Here is a 19,917-nt window from a genome sequence, read left to right on the forward strand (position 1 = left end):
AAGGGAAGAGCACATAGAGAAGGCAAATAACAGAGGCAGGAAAAAATGGGTGGAAACAGAACTAATGATAAAAACAGACAGACACAGATGAAGCACTTAAGAAGTCGCTTTTAGACCCCTGAGCCAGAGCTGTTAGTGTGGCAGTGAGTGCATTTAGTGTCTACAATGTGTCAAGTGCTTTGTTTCTTATTCTCTATAATATCCAGAACAACTCCCAGCCCTACAACTGGAATACCATCTTGATCAGAGTCTCCTCTTCAACTCCTCCCCACTACAATCTGTTTTCTGTATGACAGCCAGACCAATCTTTCATACGCGTGTTAGAATATTTTTAATGGGCATATAATTGTCGTATAATGTTGTGTAAGTTTAACATGCACAATATGTTGATTTAATATATCTGTTTGTTGCAACATGATTACCACCTTAGCTTTCACTGATGGCACACACTTATATATTTGTTTGTGGTGAGAACACTTAAGATCTAGTCTGTTGGCACATTTGATGTTTACAAGAGTGTTGTTGACTATAATTATTATGCTGTAGATTAGATCTCCAGGATTTATTAATCTACTGGTTGCAAATTTGTACCATTAAATGACTTCATCCCAATTACCCACCCAAAAGTTCCTGATAACAATCATTCTACGTCTGTTTTTTTTTTTTTTTTTTTTTAATGAATTTGGCTTTTTGTCTATTTCACATATAAATGATATCATACAGTATTTGTCTTTGATTCTCTTTAGCCAGAGATTTCCAGTGGCTCCGCTCCCATTTATTAAAAAACCAAATGCCCCACAAATCTCAAATGATTGTCTGACATCTGTCAAGCTCTAGGAACTTTCCCTCATTTTCACTTTTCTCCAGCCATAATTCCTCTGAGTCAGACAGAGTCTTGTCTCAAGACCTTTGTATTTAGTGTTCCCTCTATCTAAATGCTTTTAACACTAATGATCTTACAGTCCTCTTCCTTAAGTTCCCAACTACCTGGACTAAAACATCTCTAGATTCTTATTTTGTATCCTTTATTCTGCTTTTCTGTATTTTATATTCTTAATATTACCTGAAATTACATTATATTTTTACTAGTTTATTACCATCATCTATTTATTCCTTATGATATGGGCTTCACAAGGTCAGGAACTTGATACACTTTGTCAATTTCTGCAGTTCTGGTATCAAAAAAAAATACTGGGACATAGGAAGAAGTAGAAAAATTGCAAAATAAATAAATAAAGAAATTGTATAGAATGTTAAAATTTATACTTCAAGCAACTAAATTTATGAACCTAGAGATTTGTTGAGGAATATATAACAAGAATTTGATCTTATAAATGTCTAATTTCAGAAAAGATGTATGGTCTTAAACACTGCACTACTTGGCTACAGTTATGAACAGTGAGTTCCATTCCATTCATAGCTGAAACCGGGATGGCAGCAGAAATTCTAAGTGGGGTTATCCTGAGTAGGGTAAAAAAAAAAGTTGTTTTAGAAACAGGTTGAATTTGTGGTCAGAAGAGATGTGCGACCTGTGACAACTAACAATTTCTCTGAGTCTTAAGTTCCTTAATTTGTAAGCATAAAAAACTTAAAACTCTTTTATATGTGTTTGAGCAAATGGAAGGTAATGCTGCAAAATATATATTCATAGCACAACCTCAGTTATTAAAATCTGGACTTGATTTTGATTAAGAATAAAATGAAGTTAAGGTAATAATTAGTGCCATTGTTTGTTCTTAAATTAGAAGAATATATAACAGTATGATTGAGGTGTGGCATCTGCGTACTGGTACCATATCTCATTCATTTTTGTGCCTCAATATCTAGCACTGTATCTGGCACACATAGGTGCTCAATAAATGTTCAGGGGATAAAAATAAGACTCTTGATTTTATTATTAAAGCTCAATGATGAGAAATGGCATAATCAGGGAACACAGTTTTTGTGAAGAGAAACATAGCCTCCTTGTCCTACACCAAATGTTTTAGAACCACAGACCATCCCAGCGAAGCTCCAGATAAGGTGTTGGGGGAAGAAGAAGCATATTAATGGAGTAACCTTTTATGTACTCTCAGATGAAGGGAATATGTGCTATTTTTTTCCCAGTTTCCCCAGAAAATACACCCTGAGATTAAAAATCACCAGTAATGCTAAGTTTGTGAAGAATAACATCAGTACCAAAGGGAGATTGGAAAGACACAAGACAGGCTAGACTGGAAAGATAATACAAGTGAATTTCTACCCTTTTATGTTGAGCCTTGAAGAGACACAGACAAGGGCTTGGCACATTCATCTCCAGAGGTACCAGAGCAAGACAGGCTACATGGAAAAAGCATGACTTGAAATAATCTTACAGAGGGAAGAGAAGAGATTGTTCACTTGCCTATTTTTTCTTAACCCCAATGTGACATTAGTGTCCCATGAAGGAGTTAACATCATACTGTTTTGGGATTACATAAACTGGCCTCTTTGGCAATCACCAGAAAGCCACATCCCGTGCCCTGTTCCATATTCTTTCAACACAGCCCAGACGTGCCTAGACAGCATAGGTTCCTTATGGGGGTGCCATGGGGACTGGAGTGGAGCATGGGGCTGAGTTAGGAAGACAGGCAAAGCCGAGGGAATCAGAGGAACTCTGAGAGGTGGCCGATGTATTTGCCAAGCAAAGATTTCTAGCAGAGAAATAACTATTTCACATTCTGATACTTAAGAGCCAAGCTGCCTGAAATATATGATTTTAAGTGAAAAATTGTCTTTGATAGAGCAGGAGGATGAGCAATTTCCCATGCTGCCAGTCAGCATATTTCTTCCTCACCGAAACTCCAGCCTTCAAAAGCAGAAAACAACAAAAGTGTGTATTTAAATGGATGAATCCTTGACATATAATTTTTTCTTCTGATATGTAAATGTCCTCTGTATAGTGGTGGCATTGATGGGTTGAATGTATATTTATATTTTACCTGTCTCTGTGCATTATTTCTTATAAACATGTCTATACTTGAAAGTCCTGGAAACAACTTATGACTTTTTCTACCCTTAATTACAGCATAATGATGTAGATTGATTCTCCTAATATTGCTTGGTAAAGTTTTCATTAGTTTATTATTTATTAGTTTAAAATATATACTATTTTATAGACTATAAAGTGGTTTAGAATAGAGTTGAAAATCTTGTTAAAGAAATAAGTATGCTATAAGTGTACGTTCATTCTAAAGATATTGAAAACATTTATATAAGATTTAGTTTCAGTCAGAAAGATGTATATATCAGGGTTCTCTAAATATATAGATTGATTATGGGAAATGAGTACTTGATTATGGAAGCTGAGAAGTCCCACAATGTGCTGTCTGCAAACTGCAGGCCCAGGGTAGTTTGAGTCTGGAGGCCTGAGAACCAGGAAAGCAAGAGTTATAAATACCAGAGGGCAAAAGACAAGATGAGATGTAATGTCTGAGTTCAAACAAGCAGGAACAAAGACGTGAATTCTACTTTACTCTGATTTTGTTCTCCTCAGTCCCTCAGTGGATCGAATGATGCTCACCAACATTAGGGAGAACAAGCTAGTGAGTCTACTGATTCAAATGCCACTGTCATTCGGAAACACCCTCACAGACACACCCAGAGATAATGATTAATCTGGGTACCCCATACGCAGTCAAGCTGGCACATAAAATAAACCATCACACATATTTTAAAAATTCAGCACTTGAGTTTCATATTTTATCAACACACACAATGCCATTAATACAAACTATTAATAGTTAAATAATTTTGACAATCACTTAATATAAAATACTGAATTACTTGCATTTTAGTTATGAATGAGTAAAATCACTTTATCTTAAAAAACTAGGTTTAAGTTTCCTCGCTGGGAGAGGGTAGAATAGCTTTTTTGTTTTTGTTTTCCCTGGTGGTAGAAATTAAGAGTTTCTTGTGTATCTCAAGTGAACTATAGGAAATAATTTACAATGTGATGCCTGAGTTGTCTAATTAATAAAAAGAATACATTGCTTGCTGTCAGCTTACATCATCTATATAACCCGGAGACCTGCCCATAAGATAAACCCAGGCTAAACTCACCTTTCTAATGATGTGTGCGAAATCCCTACAGGCCCTGATTCTTTAAATTTTGAAACGGAGATAAATTCATAAATGGCTTTGATTTTCTTTTTCTTCAGTTAATTAGTCAAAACTTTCATTCTGCAGCTAGTGAGTCAAAAGTAAAAGTCTCTTTTGGGGGAGTCTCTTTGCTTTTAAGTAGTTAAATTAAAAAATGCAGATTGTCATCATGCAAATAAGGACAGATTAAGGCTCCATTGGCCTATACCAAATGTAAAATTGAATTTATCTTTGCAAGACAAAGTAAATCAAACTCTTATAATTCTGGGTTTTTTGTTTGTTTATTTTTGTTTTTTTTCATTTTTATTTTGTGATGCATTTTCTAGGACCTCTGATTAGATGGAGAATTAGAGACTCCTCTGCTGTACTGGTCATGTGACAGTGGACAAACATGTGATGGGGCAAAAACAAAGGAGTTTCTATTTTCTTTCTACTTTCCTTAGGTTATTGAATCAGCTAGTTCTTCAATAACATTATACTGCTTTATTAATAAGCCTATTTCAGCTTCTGATTTTTAAAAATATGATAATCAAGTGTAATCATGTGCTAAAACTGTTCAGAGATATGATATGTTTTATGTAAAGGTGCCATTAGAGAGATATTATTCAAAGTAATAAGCAACTTGTCAAAATGTACAAAATTTAAACTTATATTCCTAAGTAAATTTGGTAACTGAGAATGATTATAGTCATTACTAGTGTCATTTTTAATCTCTTACTACGGGTCTCTCCATTATGAACTAAGTACCTCAGTCTAAATAAATTTTATTGAATGCAATTTGAACATGTGTCTTTTTTACTCAGAATTATCCAACCTTTCTTCCCTATATTTTTCATTAAGTATCAGACAGTTGTTCATAGTAATGTCATGCATGGCATTAATGTTGAGTTTTTCACACTTTTTGATTCTGCTTTATTTACATTTCATATACAGTATTCCCTCACTTATCGCAGGTATTACATTCTAGACCTCCCCACAATAGGTGAAAATCCGCGAAGTAGGAATTTTGCATTTATTTTAGTAGTTAAATATATTTAAGGCTTCATAATCCCTTCCCACAAACTTATAAACCGTTCCCAGTCCCTTATTAACCTTTTCCACACTTTTGTAAACACTACTTATGTTCTTAAACATATTCTACACTCTTAAACCTATAGAACTTTAACAGCATACATATACAGAACCACAACATCCTGCAATATAACAAAAAATCTATGATAAATAATTAAATATAATATTTTTTTTTAAATCCTGCAATACAGTGAGGCTGCGATAAGTGAACCACGATATAGAGAGGGATTACTATATTTCATATTACCCAAAACTAGTTTACTTCCTATTAATCATTTTTATACACTTTTCTTTTAGAGTTTCCAGACTTACATCTAAGATGTAGAAATATATTACCTGGTAAAATGATGGAGTAAATGTCAAAGGAAAAATGACTCTAATATAATAAAATTAAACACCTGTCAAAATGTTCAATTCAACTCAATTATGAAAGAATAAATAAGATGCTAAAACAAATTCAAGTAGTTTTAGAAGAACTTTGTGTCTTTCTTTTAAGAAAGACATCCTGTGGTAAGATATGCAATATTTACCATCATTCTGATTATGATGATCAAAGCACAGATTAATGGAAATAATCTGTACAAATTCATACAGTATGTATTAGATGTGTGAAGTGATTTTTCAAACCACTTTTTGTTTATATGTGTCTTACTTATTTTTACATTATATTCTCCTGAGGGGAGAGCGTAATCTAATTGAAAAATACTATTAAACTCAATATAACATGTAATTACTGTTTATGATGTGCCAGGCACTTCACCATGTAATCAAAGGAGATCAACAAGGAAAACTGAACAGTGTTTGATGCTTTTGAATCATTTAAGCTTATCTTTAAATGTTGATATTAAAACAAACAGCATATCATTCAATTAAAATCTTTTGAAACAGACTGTCTATCATCTAGCTAGCTAGCTAGTTATAAATGCAAAAAAAAGAGGTTAGATTCCAAGCATTTAGTATAATTTAAAATTAGATTCTAGTCATCATAAACAAACCAACCAAGATCAAAATATCTCAACCATGGAAATGTTTTGTTGCTATGATAATAAAATTTTTTAAATGCCTCAGGCATTCAGGGAACTTAACAGAAATATGTTTATTTGGAAATAGTGAAACTAAATTTTGCTATATGGAAAGGGTTACATAAGCAAACAGATTGAAATCTGGGTTTGATAACTGCCAGAAGTGCAAACATTGAAAGAGAACTCATGGTATTTCATTAGTACAGGAATTTTTCTGTCTTTCTTAATTAAATTAAAAAAAATTGTTAATTATTTTGGTAGCTTATTCTATATTTTTGACCAAGACAATTTTTTTTCTTTCAGAAATCACATAAAAATGTTAATGAAATCTTAAGGTGTAGGGTTCTGTGCAATGTATATTTGAAACCATCTAATTACATACAAAGAAAGGTCAAAGTTTCAAATGTTATTATAATACTAAATCAATATAGATATACTAATTTGAAATAATTTTTTTCCTTGGGCTAAAATCCATATATTCTCTCTTTATAAAAATCCATAGTCTTGAATTTAGAGCCAATTTTCTGACATTCATGCAAAAAATTCTGACTGATTCATCATGTCTCTTGAATGACTTTCAATTTACTCACTTAATCTAATCTAGGGGACATCAATGAAATGATGTTCGTGGAATAAAAATTTAATCCAGAATTTTGAATGTGTAGTCAAATTTGCAGGATAAGACCATTGAAAGAATCAGTATCTTGAAAGAATTAGTATGTTGGTAAAGAAACATTAAATACCCTTGAACTGCAAAATTATGAGTAATATTGTTTTTATTTCAGCATTATTGAAGCTAGGTATCAACAGGCATTTAATTAACAATTTTGGAGCTCATCGCTTATAATCACTCACTTCTGGTGGGTGATACAGTAAAGCAGGACAAGAGTTGCAGTAGACTGTGATAACATACCCAATAATATGCTATGGGCAATTCTGTTGAAAACTAAACAAAAGCCACCCATTTTCAGAAAATTAATTTGCAATTTTAAAAATTATTTAACTTTTCTACTAAAGTTTTATATAAGTATAGATAATGCATCTATGAAAGTCTGAAATTTTGATTCATATATTCACATTTTTTTGTATTCTGATATATTAAGTTTTTGTCTAACCATATAAATATGAAAGTTTCCTGTAGTTTTATTTGCTATTCCTTACTCTAAAAAAAATAAAACACTGAAAAATAGGAATACCATGCAAAATGTCCTTTCTGAGAGAGAAACTTGAATATATGTTAAACACTTGCTGTTAATTACAAATTTACTAAAGAAAATATATTTAATCATAAAAGCACGTATCTTCAGGCAAGACAGAGGTTCCCCATTTCTTTCACTGTGTTCTGTAAAATGTGATATGAAAAACTGAAAAGCCATCAACTATCACCATTTGTTTGCATTTTGGATGAGAAACAACTTTAAATGCCTAACCATTTGAAGAATTGTGTGAGCTCTCAGTATATTCATAAAAGAGAGCCAGGATCTTTGGAAATCCCCCAACCCTCTTAATTATTTGGCCATATTTATAAAAATAGCATGCTGTGACAATATCAAAGACATTGAAGACATTCAACTTTAGCAAGACTCTAGTGGGAATAGCAGATAAATGAACAGGGAAGTCATGTAATTGTATTAAATATATATATTGTTAAATATATGTCTACAAATATATCTATGTAAATATATTGTAAAATTTATATTGTGTGAATATATATATATATATATATAGTCCTGCAGTGAGTGGGAGATCCTGATATGATAAGTGTCTCTCTTAGTTTTCCCTAAAGCATAGATCTCCCTGGATTCCCAAGTTATTTGTTTTTTTTTTATTTTTTATTTTATTGTTCATGTGTAGCCTTTTCTACTTTTGATTACTGGTAATTGATATGAGAATCAATTCATTGAATGAGTTAAGGTGTTATCATACCTAATGGATAACTTTGATTTAAGTTAATCATGCATAGCCTATCTTGGACTGTGAACAGATGTTTTTATTAAATTTGACTGTGAGTTAAATTATACCATGGTGTGATTTAATAAATAGCCATTGATACTATAAGTTATTATACAAATACTTACTTGACCATTGCTGTTTTACATGTTTATTTCAGTGAAGACTGCATTTGAATCAGGCCATCCTTTATAGTCTTTTAGTAAGAAAAGATAGGTTATTTTTGTTCTCTCAACGATGTGGTTTTCTGTTCATTAGCTTCTTAAAAGGTCTGTGATTGTCTGCATTTTCATCCATTTATTTTCAGTCAGCAAATGCTCAGTTATCTTTCTGAAGGGAATGGAAAGCAAAAAAAGACCACTAATGCTAATTATTTTCCTGGAAATACAGTACAAGAAATAGTTCTTCCTAGCTCTTTATTTCAATTTAGATTTTTATTGCATTGAAATGTTTGCAGAAGACATTTATTGCTTTTGCTAGAGCTTGTGGCTGTAGAGGCAGAGGTGGGCCTGTTTGTTAACTTTTTTTTTTTTTCAAGAACTACACATTAAGTGATGTGTTAGTTCTGATAGCACTAATAGAAAAACATATTATTGAGGAATAAGTTCTCTATGTGAAAAACTAAAAATTATAATGTCTATTTGAATTCTGTAACTACATAGAGTTAATAACAATAATTTACCAGATGGTCTCTGGAACAATATCCAGAATCAATGTTTATCTGTAAAATAAATGATGACTTTATATTTGAAGGAAGCTTCATGTTTTTCTGTTTTTATTTATTTATTTATTTTGTGTGTGTATATGTGTGTGTGTTTGAAGAAAGTTTAGAAGCACTGTACATGATTTTGATCTATTTCATATACTTTTTTAAACTTTGGTTAAACCCATACATATTTTATGTTAATGTTCAGGTGGTTTCTCTTTTTTGTTTATTTACTTCCAACTCCTTACCTCTTTCAAACATGTTATTAAGTACACATAGCTTGTTTTGTAAAATGTGTTTCCAAAAGTTTTAGAGATTGCTTTAATGTTTTACATTAAAATAAAAACAAACAGAATACTCCAAACATGAATTTCAGGGATAGGAAGTATTTGTGAGAATTTGTACATGGTATATAATAGCTTGAACAAGACTTAATGGGGGGGGGGCAAAAACCCTGGAATTTGTTTATAAATAATTGTGCATTTAGTTTTATATGTTTAAACTTCAGTCACTTTCAAAGTGCTCTCCATTTGATGGCACGTGACTATCAAGACTTTTTCCATTGCTCAAAACAATTTTTGAACTTGTCAATAAAACCTGATGTTTTTATTTCAACAGGAAATAAGTAACATTAAAACATTTTGAACATTCTGATATATTCATGGAGACATAAATATATGGTTAAGTTAGGTACAGTTATTTTTATTTCAACTACTTTTCATTACTTCAACTTTTTACATAAATTAGTATTTTCTTTGGAACTGGGTTACTTTAGCCTGAAGGTCACCTCTCCTGTTCTGACTTGTATTTACAGCAAATAATAATAATGTATTTATCTTAGGGAATAAACTGAAATGATATAGTAATGTTGCTGATTTATGATTTAAATATGTTTATACATGTTATATTTGATATGTTGTCTAATGTGTCGATGAATCACAGGCTCATTGAAATAAATCTTATTTTGGACTATTTCAAAATAATTAAACAATTATTCTCTAAACTTAGTGAATAATATTAAATTTAAAAATTGAGATAAAAGTTCTTTTAATAAAGAAAGCCCTACGTGCAAATCATACTATGCAATTTAAAATCTTTGTCTATAAAAAAGTCAGATAATTGTTCAATATCTATTAACCATATTTTAATTTATCTCAGCTTAAGTCACCTCTTTGAAGAGTCTGAATTAATATTTGTTCACTTGATTTAAACACTGCACTTTAAATGAATGTGATCATTACTGAAAAATAAAAGCTCAGCTAGTGGTTGTAACTGTTTTACTTCTAAACTGTTTGAACAATTGTAATACACTTGCACTGACAAAGCAGGTTATATCCTGCCATCAAAACAACAATGCCAATAAATCACTTCATTATATTTGATACTATTGGTTCTAATGTGCACAGCTATAGATAATTTTTGCATAATAATTTTGACACTAGTTTTGATTTAATGTTTTTTCCCCCACCACAATTGCTAAATACATGTGGTTTTAGTTTATCCATCCACAAGTTTTCTTCTAGTCTCATTTATAAGAAGAGTTGTCAGCAGAAACCTGAAAAAGAAAATGCAATGATCTTCAATAGGTACGCATGTGAATCTGTGAAACGGATTGAAGTGAACACCTTCAGAGTCACAATTCTGAGATTTGAATGAACATTAGTATAAAAACAATTGGCACATATTTTTTTACTTCCTTTCATGGTTTCCCAGCAGAGGTCAGATATGAGGTGCTGCCCCTCCGCACAGTAAAAGAACTGTGCCAAGTTTGTGATCTAATTATTTCAACTACATGTTTTTTCAACTGGAGCTGGTTTGCCTGACAGCAGAGAAGCCATAAGGTAAAATCAGTTTTCAGAGTAACTGTCACCTCCTGTCCTTTCTCTGCTCCAGGCAATGTGGAACTGGGGAGGGAGGAGAAAAGTAAAAACTGACCCCTCAGGAGGAAAGAAAACCATCTTAGACTTCCAGGGAAATTCACAGTACTTATATCTGTATTGAATCACTTTCATTTTATTCTGCAGTGTTTCAATATATTCTGACTTTATTTGTCTTTATTCTCTGTCTCTGAGAAGTTTGATTATTTTTATATTACTTAAATTAATCTAGTGATATTCTGAATTACAAGTCTATAAATGTAATAGATGTAACAAAAAAAATATATAGCATAATTTCAACAATACAATATGTAAATATTAATCTATGACAGTGTTAAGGGAGACATTCCCAGGGCAGGATCTATCCAAGGAAGATTTAAGAATGTGCTAAGGCGCTGGATTGTCATTGCTAAACTCAAGCAACAATTCAAGCCTGTAACAGATGGAAATGTTATTTAAGTAGATGGCTTTAGATCATAGACAAAATTAGTTCTAGGACTGAACTTTGTTTTCATTTCGTGATTTTTAAGATATGTGAGCACAAAGAAGTTTCTTTCTTTCTTTCTTTTTAAATACGCTTTATTGATTATGGTGTTACAGTTGTCCCAATTTCTTTTCCCTTTGTTCCCCTCCACCCAGTGATATCCCTCCCTCCAGTTGCCCCCCCTCCTTAGTCCATACCCATTGGTTGTGCATATATTTCTTCTCAACATCTTCCTGTCTACTCCACTCCCTCCTACTATGCTTCTTAATTCCTGTACCATATCCCTCCCTTTCCCCCCTTCCCCCTCCCTGCTAACCTCCCCCATAATGTTCCCCATACCTATAATTCTTTTCCCACTCTTGTTGCCTGCTTAGTTTGCCTTTGTTTCGGTTCCCTAGCTTCTGTTGTTGGTTGTTGTGATACAGTTTTCATTTTAATGTTCATAGTTATGATCCTCTTTCTCCTAAACAAGTCCCTTTAACATCTCCTATAACAGTGGTTTGGATCTAATGAACTTCAGTTTTACTTTGCCCTGGAAGCACTTTCTCTGCCCTTCTATTCTGAATAATAGCTTCGCTGGATAGAATAATTGTGGTTGTAGGTTTTTGCTTTTCATTACTTTGAATATTTCTTGCCAGTCCCTTCTTGCCTGCAGAGTTTCTTTTGAGAAATCAGTTGATAGTCTTATTGGGACCCCTTTGTATATAATTCTCTTCTTATCTCTTGCTGCTTTTAAGATTCTCTTTATTCTTAATTTTTGACATTTTGATTATAATGTGTCTTGGTATGGTTTTCCCTGGGTCCAATTGTTTTGGAACTCTCTGTCCCTTCTGGACCTGTAAGTCTATTTCCTTCCCCAAGTTAGGGAAGTTCTGCTTCATTATTTTTTCACATAATTTTTCAATTTCTAGTTATTCTTCTTCACTTTCTGGCAACCCTATGATTCGAATGTTGTCTCGCTTATAGCTGTCCGATAAGTTTCTGAGCCTCTCCTCATTTTCCTCATTTCTCATTTCCTCTTTCTGCACTGTTTGACTGTTTATTCCCTATGTTCCAATTTGTTGATTTGATCCCTGGCTTTCTTTCCCTCACCACTAGTTTTGTATGTGTTTTTGTTCATTTCAGCAGGACTAGCCTTTCCTGTCTTGTTCAATATTTGCTGTTAGGTCTGTGAGCACTTTTATAAGCGAAGCTCTGAACAGTGCCTCAGAAAGATTTCCTATCTGCTCCTTGGTTAGATTAGAAATTTGCTGTCTGCTCAGATGTGTCACTGGGATCTCTATCATGATCTGTGCCATCCTGAACAGTTTTATGTTTACCTTTGCTTCCTGGGCAGGGTTGTCACACCGCCTATGCTATAGGGGGCGGAGCCCTGTGCACTTGTCACAACTGGGCGTTTTCTGAGGGGGTGGCGGTCTAAGATTGATTCTTGCTGTTCAGTCTCTGGTGAGAGACCGGGAGCCTCATCCTCTGTCCCCCCACCCCCGGGGCCTCACCGTCCAAGGCAATGGGAGTCTGCCTTCCCCAGCTTTGGAATCGCAAGCTGATGGGTCTGGTCTGCAGCCGAGGGTGCTACCCAGGTGCTTCTTGCCTCATCTTAAATATGGGTGTCTGTACTTACCACTGTCCTGCTGCTGTTACTGCTGCTGCTACGGACAGCACAGCTTGACCTTTCCTCCCCAGCTTCACCCATCCTACCTGTCCAGATGAGCACCACTTCTTTATAACTTCATACATTGGACTTCCATTTATTTTCTGAAACTTCTGGTTATTGCTGGTTTTGCAGTAGTTGTATTCCTTCTTAGATGTGGAAGGACAGAGGATATCAGTCTAGGCCTCCATCTTGGCTGGAAGGCTCCTGTGTTTCTTTGCTTCTGTGTCCCAGGCAGAGCTGTTGCTCCTACTATGTTGTAAGGGGTGGAAACTTAGGTATTCCTCAGTAAGGGGTGACCTGTTTCACAATGTTGTGGTGCTGTATGTGGGGGAGGGGTCTGAGAAGGAACAACGCCACTTGCCCAGCACTTGCCCCTTTTCCAGGCACTTCTCCCACTTCCGCACCGGACTGGCACCCCTATATATGCTACCCTGGCCGTTGCTCCCAGAGTGGATGGGTCTACGCATGTTCTAGGTCCATGGGGTCCTTTAAAGAAGCAGACTCTGCTGAGAGACTGGCAGTTTCTGCCTCTGTCTCAACCCCCACTGGTTTGCACAATCAAAAGCAATGAGGCTTGATTTTCTCCAGAGCTGGGACAGTGAGCTGCTCTGCTGAGGAGCTGGGAATGCTCCCCAGGTGTCCTCCCTGACTTTTTAAAACGTGTAACTGCACTTTTCACCAGCCTGCTGCTGTTGCCACTGCTGCCAACACCACATCTTGTTCTCTCCACCCGGGCTCCTCCCCTCCTACCTGTCTGGATGAGAATTTCTTCTTTCTATCCTTGTTTGCTGGACTTCCATGCACTTTGATTCTCTGGAACTTCTGGTTGTTTCTAGTTTTGAGGTAGTTGTAGTCATTCTTAGTTGTGGAGGGAGATGCAGCATATCTGTCTACGCCTCCATCTTGGCCGGAAGTCAAGAACTTTCTTGAAGTAAGATTTTAACTTATTATGTGACATATTCGATTACCTTGCATTTTATTTATCTTTAGTTATATTTTTAATGAATAGTCTTATTTTATTACTGTCAAGTTATAAAGAGCATGTTTTTCTTTGTTCCCCCTTTTTTCCTTTTTTTATAATACCACGTACAGTAAGTATGAATAGATGTTAGGAGGTATGGTTGAACTTTTAAAGAATAGGATATTTCAATTTAATTACATGAATGTTAAGTCATAACACTAATATAAAGAACTCTAAGTTATAGGGCCAGATTGGGGAGAGAAAGAGAAATGTGCAATTTTTCTGCTGTGGTGTTTTCTTTTGATACCTCATAGCTATATATTTGCATGATTTAGATCAGGATTGGACAGTTCTTGATTCCTCAAATATTCTTATGTAACATAGTGCATTGTCTTCTGTGAATCCAGCCATGAATATTTAACATTTTATTTAAAAAATAATCACTTAAATGTACTTTGAAGAGTTAGATAGTGACTACCAAATTCTTAAAGTCCATGTGCTAAATTTCTATTTTAATAAAAAGGTTACTCACACCTTGTAGAAAAACATGAAGTTTCTGACAGTCTGTGGTTCCTTACAGGAAGTAAATAACGAAAAAAGTTTTTCAGCTTTATTTACCTTGGAAAAATAGAGGACATTTAAGGTATGTTTTTCAACATTTGACATTGTTCAGTGTTTTCATTGTTACTGTATATTTTAGACACATAATTAGTGTGTCAACACTAAGATTTTAAGTGTTCCTTCATGAAGCACATATTGTTCAGTCACCAAGCATGGGCATTCAGTAAGTCCCTCTTCATAGCTCCTCTTGAATAAAACACTAACTCTGACAAAGTTCCCAGTTTGTTGGTATTTTTCATTAATATCACATAGTTTTAAACTCTGAGAATAGAATCTATATAGTACTCAGGCATATAAGAAAACTATCCTAAAATATATGGGTTTTTATCTTAGTTACTCTGGTGAATATTAATGGCAGTTTTCATTAGTAAAGGAAAAATACAATTCCAACTCTATAAGTGCTATCATGCACACACACACGTGCCTGTGTGTGTGTGCTTTTGATCTTGCTCTGTTAAAGATCCCAGTAGCTGGATAGTATATACTGTAGTTGATCCTGGCTGGTTTGGCTCAGTGGATTGAGCGTCGGCCTGCGAGCTAAGTGTCGCTGGTTCGATCTTCCAGTCAGGGCACATCAGAGAAGGAAAACTCTGACTCCAAAAAACCTCCGCTGCCTTGTGGCATACCTCTTCAGGGGAAAGGCTAAGGGAGTAAACCCCGACAGAAAATCCGGAGCCGGAGTCCCTAAGGCGGTTCGACGTTGTAGTCAACACCGGCAACTCCTGCGGCGCACCTGAAGCCAAGCTGTATTGACTCCGTCTTTCCCTTGGACCCTTCTGCTGCGAAGAGTGGGGCGTTCTGCTGCATGGGCAACAGCAGACCCTCCATATCACCCTGCCCAGGCTCTGTAGCTTCATCAAGGCTCTGTAGCTTCAGCTTCACTGGAGAGTGCAGATAGACTCTTAAGAAGCTCTTATTGTCTCTCGAGACGGACGGCTGCCGACGATATACTGTAGTATAAACAGGAAATTAGGTTAAAACTGTAAAACGTCTTATAATTTGATGTATATTAACTACAGGTTTATAACAAAACCTAGTATTATTTTCTATAATGTCCATTAAGATATGTAATTTTAAAATACAACTTGCTTTAATCCACCTCTTTGAAAAATAAGGGATAGCTGTGGTCTAGAGCATTTACAGATATTTTGAAGAAATTATTATTTTTCATCTTTAATAAGTTGTTTCTCACACTTCAAAACAATAAACTCAAGTTTTCATGACTCTGTCCTTGCATCTAAAATACGAATTTCTACAAGTGTGTTTGTTCATAATGAACATCCAAGAAAATGGAGCGCATCGTTTAACACAATTCAATATTTTGGACTAGCTTGAAATGGAACATAAAAAACCTTTTATTCCAAGAGAAGGATTTCAGTTAGGGTTTAAGGTCTATAAAATAGAGATAAATACCATAATTTATAAATTCTACTGATAATTGTATTTAAAACATTTTAAATAAGTATATTTTAAAATTAAATAACCATTCAAACACATGCCACTAAATATATGTCATTAGCCTAAGTGAAGACTAAAATAATAGATATCAGAATTTAAGACCTTGTTTTAAAATATGATAATTCAAGAGTAGTTATACCAGTAACAATGCAATCTGAAGCTAATCTGTATCTGATCTTTATTCTTTAATGCATACATATAAGAGAAAACCAATTTATGGTTTCCCACTTCTGTTTCCTGAATATCATCATATAGATTCTATTAATAAGATGTGATCTGGTATTACAAAAACTGTGGACACTAGCCAAATATCTAGAGAGAAAAAAACACGTTATAGTCAGCATCAGAATCAACTGGCAATTCTTCTTTTCATTGTAAGTTTTCTGTTTGTTTTCATTTTTATGACCTTGCCTTCATGAAAAGTTAATTAAATTTCTTTTATGTATTTGGTTCTTATTTGTGTGCTGTAGTTTTCTCAGAGCAGGAAGTCTTACCAATCTTATTTTAAAATCTTATCTAAAAGTCAGTCTTACTAAGGATTATTAATTTAGAGGCAGAAAGAACAAATCTCCCACAGAGGGTACAGTGATAACTTAACCACAGTATTTTTTAACCCATTTGAAATTTGGAAGTACTTACAAAGTGACAAGATAATTACAGAGCTAAAAGAATGAAGGCAAATCAGGGAAACTAAATCTTGCATTTTGGATTCTTTTCCCATAATTTTTTCTGCCTGATGAGGATGAGGGAGAAAATATTAAAGTCCAAGGCTGCTAACAAAGGGCCCAGCAGACAATCTTTGCTTTCAGTTGAGATCCCAAGTATTAATAGTTATAGCCTAAAAGTAACAAACAATTGGAAGCAGACTCTCAAAGTGACTAATGACTAGGTTTAAATTATTTCAATCCTGCAAATATAAATTAAGGGTTACTGGTACCCTTGCAGTTTTCCAGAAGTATGTATTTTATGGATGAATATAATATTATTATAAGCTTCAGATTATTTTTACAAATTTCACTTACAATAAACAGTTTTCCCCATTGTTCACTTACATATTCAGTTTTTCACCATTAAGTATGGTATTAATTGTGGGCTTTATTATGCAGAGTACTTATTTTATTCTCCTTTCTTTCAACATAGTACTTGCAATTCTAGCCAGAGGTATTAGACAAGAAAATGGAAAAAAAGCTATCAAAATAAAAAAGTAATAAAACTGTTTTTGTTTTCAAACGATATTATCTTATACATAGAAAACCCTAGATGCACCATTATAAAACAATGTTTGAATTAAAACAAATACAGTAAATTTTCAGGATACAAAATCAACACACAAATATGAGATGTTTCTATACTTCCATAATAAATTCTCTGAAATGAAAACTGTAAATACACTCCCATTAAAATTGCACCAAGATATTCAATAATAAATTACAAATAAATTATAAATGGGAGACTAATATATTAAAAAATTTAAAACACTGATGATAGAAATTAAAGAGGACACAAACATATAGAAATTTATTCTTATATGAGATATCTAATGGAGTCAAATTGATAAAAACAGGAAATAGAATAGTTGTCATCTGGGGTTAATAAAATAAGATATTGACTTTCAGCTGATGTTGAAGGTATCAATGCTACATTGTTTCAATATAGATATTGTTTATTGGGAGAGTAGAGAACTCAGATGCTAGTAGATAGTAGAGAACTCATCCTGTTGGCAGCAAAATGGCACCATAATGTTACTGGTGATTGGACCTTGGTCCAGCAACTTAAGTATTTAAATTCTAGCTAAGAAAGTATTCAGAGCCAAGATTCAAATACAAGCAAAAGTTTATTCAGAAAGTCACAGAGGTCAAAGAAGTGAGCTGTGGAAAAAGTGAGCCAATTGAGCAGTACGGGCTTAGAATGTTACAGAATCCAGAGAAGGGCCCTTGGAGCTTAGGAGAAATAAGGAGGCAAGAAAAGTGCACCTGGGGAAAAGGGGTGGGGAAAGGCATGGCTGTCCTCCATAGGGAGAGCCTCAGAGGGTCATCCTTCTTGAAGGTATTTTTCTGGAGGTCTCAGGGGAGGATCCCAATAGAATATTCATCAGTTTTCCAGTTGTGCCCTTTCAGGGTCATGGTCAGTGCCAAGGTAGGGAGTCATTAGTCACCACAGCTGATCCCAGTGTCAGCTGTGGTATTGCTTGTCTGGTTTAACTGTTTTTCTGGGCCTGGAGTTAAAACACGATTGAGGCTTAGATGTATTTGATGTAAGTGAGAACCTCATTGTCCTGGGGGCTTCGTGTTCAAAGGCTATTCTGTGGCCCCCCTTTTCATTTCCCCTCTAAGGTGGTCTACTCTGTATGACTAACAACACACCAGGGTATGTATGAAAGGTCAGGGGAGGGTCTGAACTGCATGGCCAGTGATATGAAAGGTCACAGGATCTAAATCACATGACCAGAGACATGATAGGGAAGAAAAGATTACCATGGGGGCAAGGTTCTTGTTTTCTGTATTTTTTCCATTGGTAGGTACCCAGGGTTTTCTGCGCTGGTGACCATAGGTACCTGGCACATGATTCTTGCCCTGCTCATGTCTGTCTAACTGACTTCCATGATTCTATGGCAGGAAATAATTGTGAGTGAGAAAGAATGAAATTTGGAATCATAAAAAACACTTGCCAAGCAGGAGCACTGTGACTATTTGCACCTCAGTTAGCAAGTCCATAGTGCCTACATTGAAAGCTCATCTTTCCTGGGCTCTCTGTCTTCCTCCCCAAATTTACATATTGAAGCTTTAACATCCGACTGACTAGATTCAGAGATAGGGCCTTTGAGGAGGTAATTAAAGTTATATGAGGTCATAGGGTGCGGTCCTAATCCACTAATACCAATGCTCTTTTAAGAAGAGGAAGGAAAATTAGAGATCTTCTCTCTCCACAGTCACAGAAGAGACGTCATGTAAGCACAGAGAAAGACATTGGCCACCTTTTTCAGAAGATGTTTCACAAGAAACAAACTCTGACTTCAATTTGACCTTGGACTTCTATTCTCCAAGACTGTGAAAAAATAAATTAAATAAATTTGTTATCTGTTGTCTAAGCCACCCAACTTGTCTGTGATATTTGCTATGGCAGTTGTGATAATGCTGTAATATGATAAGATGACAGATATAGATATAGGTGCTATAGATATAGATACAGATGATCGTTGTCGGCAGCCGTCCGTCTCGAGAGATGATGGTGTAGCTTCTTAAGAGTCTATCTGCACCGCCGAGAATGGCTGTGCAGTCCGACGCGGGAGTGACACGGTATCTGTCTCCTCCTGTGTTGAATCGACATCTTGCGATGACGCTGGAGTGTCCTCTCCAGTGAAGCTGAAGCTACAGAGCCTGGGCAGGGTGATATGGAGGGTCTGCTGTTGCCCATGCAGCAGAACCCCCCTCTCTTCGCAGTTGAAGGGTCCAAGGGAAAGACGGAGTCAATACAGCTTGGCTTCAGGTGCGCCGCAGGAGTTGCCGGTGTTGACTACAACGTCAAACCGCCTTAGGGACTCCGGCTCCGGATTTTCTGTCGGGGTTTACTCCCTTAGCCTTTCCCCTGAAGAGGTATGCCGCAAGGCAGCGGAGGTTTTTTGGAGTCAGAGTTTTCCTTCTCTGATGTGCCCTGACTGGAAGATCGAACCAGCGACACTTAGCTCGCAGGCCGACGCTCAATCCACTGAGCCAAACCAGCCAGGGTGAGATACAGATGATATAGATGTAAATATAGATATAAATGACATACAGATATTGATAGATAGATATGGTCTTTGTTCCCAATTCCTGGCACAGAACCCCTAAAACCTCCATGATAAAGGTGATAGGAACAACTTTTGTCTTTCTTTCTTTTTTTTTTTTTTTTTTTTTTTTTACCATTTCTTGACACAGGCTTTCTAAAACTCTTAATTTCCTGAGTGATAGGTGTGATAAGAGTCTTGTTATCTGTTATTTATAAAAAGCCCCATTTG

This window comes from Furipterus horrens, unplaced genomic scaffold (assembly GCF_987537825.1).
Source record: "Furipterus horrens unplaced genomic scaffold, mFurHor1.1.pri manual_scaffold_5, whole genome shotgun sequence".
Taxonomy (NCBI): domain Eukaryota; kingdom Metazoa; phylum Chordata; class Mammalia; order Chiroptera; family Furipteridae; genus Furipterus; species Furipterus horrens.